Here is an 8,181-nt window from a genome sequence, read left to right as displayed (position 1 = left end):
CATAGGATGTATCCCAAATGGCACCCTAGTCACTATGGCACCCTGGTCAAAAGTAGTGCACTACCTAGGGAATAGGGTGCCAGTAGAGTCCTAATGGTGATCTGTTGGTTGTAGACTGTAAAGGAGGGAAGAGGTGGTTTTGGTTCTTGTGCAGCGCATCGTAATATGGAGCCCACTACCTTCGACATGTAGAGAAGACGAGCTTTTCAACAAAACCTTTTTTGTCGTTCATTTGAAAACGTTTTGACACATTGTAATGTGTTTTATTACGACAGCAGCCTTTGATGTTGACCTTTTATAATAGTCGGACTTCAGGAAGGCCTCAAATTACACCCTATTCTTCAAAATAAGTGCAGTACTTTTTAAAATACGTGCCCTAATAATGGGGGAATAAGGGTGTAATTTGGAAACAGAGATATTATATATTTTTTTCCTTCTCAAATGATTTCTCTAGATAGGATTAATGTTGTTATTATGATGATGGACTCTTTAAAAAAAAAAATAAAAAAAAGTTGGCAAAGAATGATGGGAGATGGAGTTTTGTGACCATGTCAGGAGAAGGGCCCCGTTTGGGGGGTGTCCCTGATGTTGCCTGAGTTGAGGTTGTTAATGTGTGTCCCAATTGGCACCCTATTCCTTTATATAGAGCACTGCTTTTGAACAGAGCAGTGCTCTTGATAGGAAATAGGGGGCCATTTTGGGACTAAGGGAAGAGAAATGATGGTGAACACAACATGTAAACACTATGGGTGTGTCCTAAAAGAGCACTTTTATTACCTATGTAGTGCATATGCCAATGGGCCCTGGTCAAAAGTAGTGCGCTACATAGGGAATAGGGTGCTATTTGGGATGCATTCCTATTTTCCTTTGGTTGTAGCTGCTGCTGGGTAATTTAAACAAGGAGTGTGTGATCGAACGAGTGCAAGAGTGTGTTCTTAATTATTATTTTTTTTAAACAAGCTGAAACATGTTTTTAAATTATTGATTGTACAGTTTTAGGCTAGGGTATGAAAAGCAGAGACATTTTTCACAATAAAAACTCTTCTTAACGCTGTCAAATTGTTATGGTGTCTTCTGTGATTTAAAAAATAAAATAAAAGATTTAACCTTTTATTTACCTTGGGGAGTCAGTTTAAGAACAAATTTACAATGACGGCCAAACCCGAACCCAGACGACGCTAGGCCAATTGTGCGCCGCCCTATGGGACTCCCAATCACAGCCGGTTGTGATACAGCCTGGATTCAAACCAGGGTCTGTAGTGATATCACCTCTAGCACTGAGATGAGGTGCCTTAGACCGCTGAACCAGGTACTGTAGTGATATCGCCTCTAGCACTGAGATGAGGTGCCTTAGACCACTGCACCACTCGGGAGCCTGAACCAGGGTCTGTAGTGACTCCTCTAGCACTGAGATGAGGTGCCTTAGACCGCTGCACCACTCGGGAGCCTGAACCAGGGTCTGATGTTCTATTGTAAAGGGATAGTTTAGATTTAACATATTAAGATGTTTCCTTACCTTGAAAGCAGTCTATGGACAAGGAGTGACTGCAATCCACACTTTTGTTAAAATAGACATTGCCAACAATAAGTAGTCTTAAAGTCTGACACAAATCTTGACACAAAAAGGCTGCATTAACACAGGCAGGCCAATTTTTGAATCTTTCGCCCAATTATTGGCAAAACATCTGATCTCATTGGTCAAAAGACCAATTAGTGGTGTCAACGTCTGAATTGGGCTGCCTGTGTGAACAGCGTGAGGCCAGGATTCGATCAGATAACCTGTGGTAACTGCATCATTGTTTTTGTTTAGGTGGTGCCGGATGTGTGACTGTCAAAATGGTTAAAAAACCCATCTAAAAGGTCTGACCAAAACCTTGACACACTAACCAGAGGTAATAGTGTGTGTTAGTAGCGGCTGGAGGTGCGTGCAGAATTTAGCGCCATAGACATGAGTATCAGTTTCTTAAAGAAACAACGCCATCTACTGGCCCCAATACATAGACACTAACCCCGTCCCCAGGCTAGCGCTGGTGCTAAGTGATTTAGAGGTCAGTATGAGGCCCTGCCCCTCGTTTAAAAAAAAAAGAATTTATAGTAAAGACATGTAATTTAAATGTAAAAAATTAACTACTTTTTCATGTGCCATGAACACAACCAGTTATGTTTTCCATCTGATTGTCAAACTAATCACTTTAAAAAAGTAGGTTACCTTCACACGTTCATCCAAAAATAATTCCGGCATCCCAACAGCGCCACTCGCTAACTTTTCCTTCAATCCGCACGTGTCTGAAACCATCTCACCTGAGAAAGCATCCGAGCGAGCGAAACAGCGCCCCCCTCTGCCTTACTATATATAACATACCATAGTCTTGTTGGCCAGACAGCATCAGATACATGTCCTCTGTCTCCACGACGATGGCAGTATTATCAGCAGCACCTGTTTTTTCGACTAAAGAAATGCGTATTGTTTCCATCCACCTAGTCCAAAGGCCCGGTCTGGGTTTCTACTAAGCTGACATGGAATTGTTTTAAGATGGTCATACCATATGGAATTGTTTTAAGATGGTCATACCATATGGAATTGTTTTAAGATGGTCATACCATATGGAATTGTTTTAAGATGGTCATACCATATGGAATTGTTTTAAGATGGTCATACCATATGGAATTGTTTTAAGATGGTCATGCCATATGGAATTGTTTTAAGATTGTCATACCATATGGAATTGTTTTAAGATGGTCATACCATATGGAATTGTTTTAAGATGGTCATACCATATGGAATTGTTTTAAGATGGTCATACCATATGGAATTGTTTTAAGATGGTCATACCATATGGAATTGTTTTAAGATGGTCATACCATATGGAATTGTTTTAAGATGGTCATACCATGGATAATTTAGCCATTTGATGTATAATTTTAGGACCCTGTAGGAATAAATAAAAATACATTATTTGATGAAACATTAAATTTGGCCTTACTGCTATTAGCCCAAAGAAATGCATTAAATAACAGATTCATACATGGAATAACAGATTCATACATGGAATAACAGATTCATACATGGAATAACAGATTGTAAAATGAAATCAGAAGGAAATGTTTTATACCTGACTGTACTATATCTGAGAGATTTGTATTTATTTATTTTTTATTTATCCATTATTTTACCAGGTAAGTTGACTGAGAACAACGTTCTCATTTGCAGCAACGACCTGGGGAATAGTTACAGGGGAGAGGAGGGGGGATGAATGAGCCAATTTGTAAACTTATATATAAGAAACCTCATTTTAATATGATTTTTAAAACCCTCAAACACCAAGTTAGCCAGACCCAGTGGTGAAAAAAGTACCCAACTGTCATATTTGAGTAAAAGTAAAGATTCCTTCATAGAAAATGACTCAAGTAAAAGTGAAAGTCACCCAGTAAAATACTACTTTAGTAAAAGTCAAAGTATTCGGTTTTAAATATACTTAAGTATCACAAATAATAGAAAGTATAAATCATTTCAAATTAGTTCTATTAGCCAATCCAAATGCCACAATTTGGTTTTTGTATTTTTATTTACGGATAGTCAAGGACACACTCCCAACACTCAGACATAATTAACAAATGAGTCCTCCAGATCAGAGGCAGTAGGGATGACCAGGGATGTTCTCTGTTTAGTGAGTCCTCCAGATCAGAGGCAGTAGGGATGACCAGGGTTGTTCTCTGTTTAGTGAGTCCTCCAGATCAGAGGCAGTAGGGATGACCAGGGATGTTCTCTGTTTAGTGAGTCCGCCAGATCAGAGGCAGTAGGGATGACCAGGGATGTTCTCTGTTTAGTGAGTCCTCCAGATCAGAGGCAGTAGGGACGACCAGGGATGTTCTCTGTTTAATGAGTCCTCCAGATCAGAGGCAGTAGGGACGACCAGGGATGTTCTCTGTTTAGTGAGTCCTCCAGATCAGAGGCAGTAGGGATGACCAGGGATGTTCTCTGCTTAGTGAGTCCTTCAGATTAGAGGCAGTGGGGATGACCAGGGATGTTCTCTGTTTAGTGAGTCCTCCAGATCAGAGGCAGTAGGGATGACCAGGGATGTTCTCTGTTTAGTGAGTCCTTCAGATCAGAGGCAGTAGGGATGACCAGGGATGTTCTCTGCTTAGTGAGTCCTTCAGATCAGAGGCAGTGGGGATGACCAGGGATGTTCTCTGTTTAGTGAGTCCTCCAGATCAGAGGCAGTAGGGACGAACAGGGATGTTCTCTGTTTAGTGAGTCCACCAGATCAGAGGCAGTAGGGATGACCAGGGATGTTCTCTGTTTAGTGAGTCCTTCAGATCAGAGGCAGTAGGGATGACCAGGGATGTTCTCTGTTTAGTGAGTCCTCCAGATCAGAGGCAGTAGGGATGACCAGGGATGTTCTCTGTTTAGTGAGTCCACCAGTCGGAGGAAACGCCGTGCACTTGGCTACCTTGGTTAGCGTGCACTGCGCCCGGCCCGCCACAGGAGTCGCTGGTGCGCGATGAGACAAGGATATCCCTACCGGCCAAACCCTCCCTAACCCGGACGACGCTAGGCCAATTGTGCGTCGCCCCATGGACCTCCCGGTCGCGGCCGGCTGCGACAGAATAGGCTACTAATGAATCATTGTGTGATTTTGCGAGACATTGATTCAGCTTTGATCTAACTTGACTAAACGTGATCATGAGAAGTGATCCTCTTCTATTCGTATTAATGAATGATGAGTAGGACTATTATAGGTGAAGGCAACAGATCTCGACGAGGGTTATTTTAAAGGATTGGAGCGCCCTTCCTGGTTCTGAAAGGACAGCGCCAGAATAGCTCCATGATGTTAAAGTTGTTGAACCAACTTGTGGTGCTGAAGGATAGCTGAAGGATGGCTGAAGGATAGCTGAAGGATGACTGAAGGATGGCTGAAGGATAGCTGAAGGATGGCTGAAGGATAGCTGTCGGATAGCTGAAGGATAGCTGAAGGATAGCTGAAGGATGGCTGAAGGATAGCTGAAGGATGACTGAAGGATAACTGAAGGATAGCTGAAGGATGGCTGAAGGATAGCTGTCGGATAACTGAAGGATAGCTGACGGATAGCTGAAGGATAGCTGACGGATAGCTCATCCATTCGGCCAATTCAGGAACAAACAATAATTTGCAATATAATCTAATAGGCCTACATGGTATAGCTGTTAGTAGGCTACAGCCTAATGGAAAAACAAATACGTATGGCCAGCAGCATACCACCCTGCATACCACCCTGCATACCACCCAGCATACCACCCAGCATACCACCCAGCATACCACCCTGCATACCACCCAGCATACCACCCAGCATACCACCCTGCATATCACCCAGCATACCACCCAGCATACCACCACTGGCTTGCTTCTGAAGCTAAGCAGGGTTGGTCCTGGTCAGTTCCTGGATGGGAGACCAGATGCTGCTGGAAGTGGTGTTGGAGGGCCAGTTCCTCTGGTCTAAAACAATATCCCAATCAATGCCCCAGAGCAGTGATTGGGGATACTACCCTGTGTAGGGTGCCGTCTTTCGGATGGGACATTAAACGGGTGTCCTGACTCTCTGAGGTCATTAAAGATCCCATGGCACTTATCGTAAGAGTAGGGGTGTTAACCCCGGTGACCTGACTAAATTCCCAATCTGGCCCTCAAATCATCACGGTCACCTAATAATCCCCAGTTTACAATTGGCTCATTCATCCCCCTCCTCCTCTCCCCTGTAACTATTCCCCAGGTCGTTGCTGTAAATGAGAACGTGTTCTCAGTCAAACTTACCTGGTAAAATAACGGATAAATAAATAAAATACAGCTTCCTATCATTGCACTGTTTGCGAGGAGAGCTTTAGTTGCCAGTAGGCATTTCATTGTATTGTGTATCTATATCATAAATAGACTTTGATTTGATTCACTTGAATACATTGTTACAATATACCCTGTTACAGAATAAAAGAAGACAGATGTGGACTATCAATTCATATAATTTATTTGCATAGATTATACATGCTATCAAATTAATTGGCCAAGTAATGAATATACATCATTACTAAAGTAGAACTGAAGGAAATTAGTTTCAAAACAGACATAAAAATCAAGCTATTGGTGTGGCGTATTCACGCATCTCAACAAACTAGAACCTAAACACATTGTTACCTCCAACTTGGCACGATTCACATTTCCAATTTCCCACCCCTGACATACCAAGCTAGAACGGGCCCTGCGTCTCAACCAATAGCCAGTGTTGGCTAAATATCCCAAACAGGGCTACAGGCTCTAGTGTTGGCTAAATATCCCAAACAGGGCTACAGGCTCTAGTGTTGGCTAAATATCCCAAACAGGGCTACAGGCTCTAGTGTTGGCTAAATATCCCAAACAGGGCTACAGGCTCTAGTGTTGGCTAAATATCCCAAGCAGGGCTACAGGCTCTAGTGTTGGCTAAATATCCCAAGCTCTAGTGTTGGCTAAATATCCCAAACAGGGCTACAGGCTCTAGTGTTGGCTAAATATCCCACGCAGGGCTACAGGCTCTAGTGTTGGCTAAATATCCCAAGCAGGGCTACAGCAACTTCCAGAGAGGATCAGGCTCCCTGGGCTTTGCTGTGGCCACTCTGGGTTGTGTGTCCTTGGCAGAAGTGTCACCGTAACCAACTGGTCAAATATTGTTGTGGGTATTATGAACATCAGGGCAGACACACGGTGAATTTGGATCCTCGATCTCATTGGTGTGATGATAAGTCAAGGCAGACACACAGTGAATTTGGATCCTCGATCTCATTGGTGTGATGATAAGTCAAGGCAGACACACGGTGAATTTGGATCCTCGATCTCATTGGTGTGATGATAAGTCAAGGCAGACACAGGGTGAATTTGGATCCTCGATCTCATTGGTGTGATGATAAGTCAAGGCAGACACACAGTGAATTTGGATCCTCGATCTCATTGGTGTGATGATAAGTCAAGGCAGACACACAGTGAATTTGGATCCTCGATCTCATTGGTGTGATGATAAGTCAAGGTAGACACACGGTGAATTTGGATCCTCGATCTCATTGGTGTGATGATAAGTCAAGGCAGACACACTGTGAATTTGGATCCTCGATCTCATTGGTGTGATGATAAGTCAAGGCAGACACGGTGAATTTGGATCCTCGATCTCATTGGTGTGATGATAAGTCAAGGCAGACACGGTGAATTTGGATCCTCGATCTCATTGGTGTGATGATAAGTCAAGGCAGACACACGGTGAATTTGGATCCTCGATCTCATTGGTGTGATGATAAGTCAAGGCAGACACGGTGAATTTGGATCCTCGATCTCATTGGTGTGATGATAAGTCAAGGCAGACACACGGTGAATTTGGATCCTCGATCTCATTGGTGTGATGATAAGTCAAGGCAGACACGCGGTGAATTTGGATCCTCGATCTCATTGGTGTGATGATAAGTCAAGGCAGACACGGTGAATATGGATCCTCGATCTCATTGGTGTGATGATAAGTCAAGGCAGACACAAGGTGAATTTGGATCCTCGATCTCATTGGTGTGATGATAAGTCAAGGCAGACACACGGTGAATTTGGATCCTCGATCTGATTGGTGTCATGATAAGTCAAGGCAGACACACGGTGAATTTGGATCCTCGATCTCATCGGTGTGATGATAAGTCAAGGCAGACACACGGTGAATTTGGATCCTCGATCTCATTGGTGTGATGATAAGTCAAGGCAGACACACGGTGAATTTGGATCCTCGATCTCATTGGTGTGATGATAAGTCAAGGCAGACACACAGTGAATTTGGATCCTCGATCTCATTGGTGTGATGATAAGTCAAGGCAGACACACGGTGAATTTGGATCCTCGATCTCATTGGTGTGATGATAAGTCAAGGCAGACACACGGTGAATTTGGATCCTCGATCTCATTGGTGTGATGATAATGTGTGGCTAAACAGCAGATTTTTTTTAATCAATGTTCTGATTGGCCAAAGTGGTCAAGCCTCTGACGGACCTCTGCAGTGGAAACACAGCCTATAGGAAAGCACCATTTACCTTCCTGTAGGAGGCTGTATCCTATAGGTCTTCATCATTCTATCCACCAACAGAGAGAAGAGGTTAGAAACCACCATTTACCTTCCTGTAGGAGGCTGTATCCTATAGGTCTTCATCATTTT

This window comes from Oncorhynchus clarkii, chromosome 12, assembly GCF_045791955.1.
Source record: "Oncorhynchus clarkii lewisi isolate Uvic-CL-2024 chromosome 12, UVic_Ocla_1.0, whole genome shotgun sequence".
Lineage (NCBI taxonomy): Eukaryota > Metazoa > Chordata > Actinopteri > Salmoniformes > Salmonidae > Oncorhynchus > Oncorhynchus clarkii.
Note: the sequence above shows the minus strand (reverse complement) of the source record.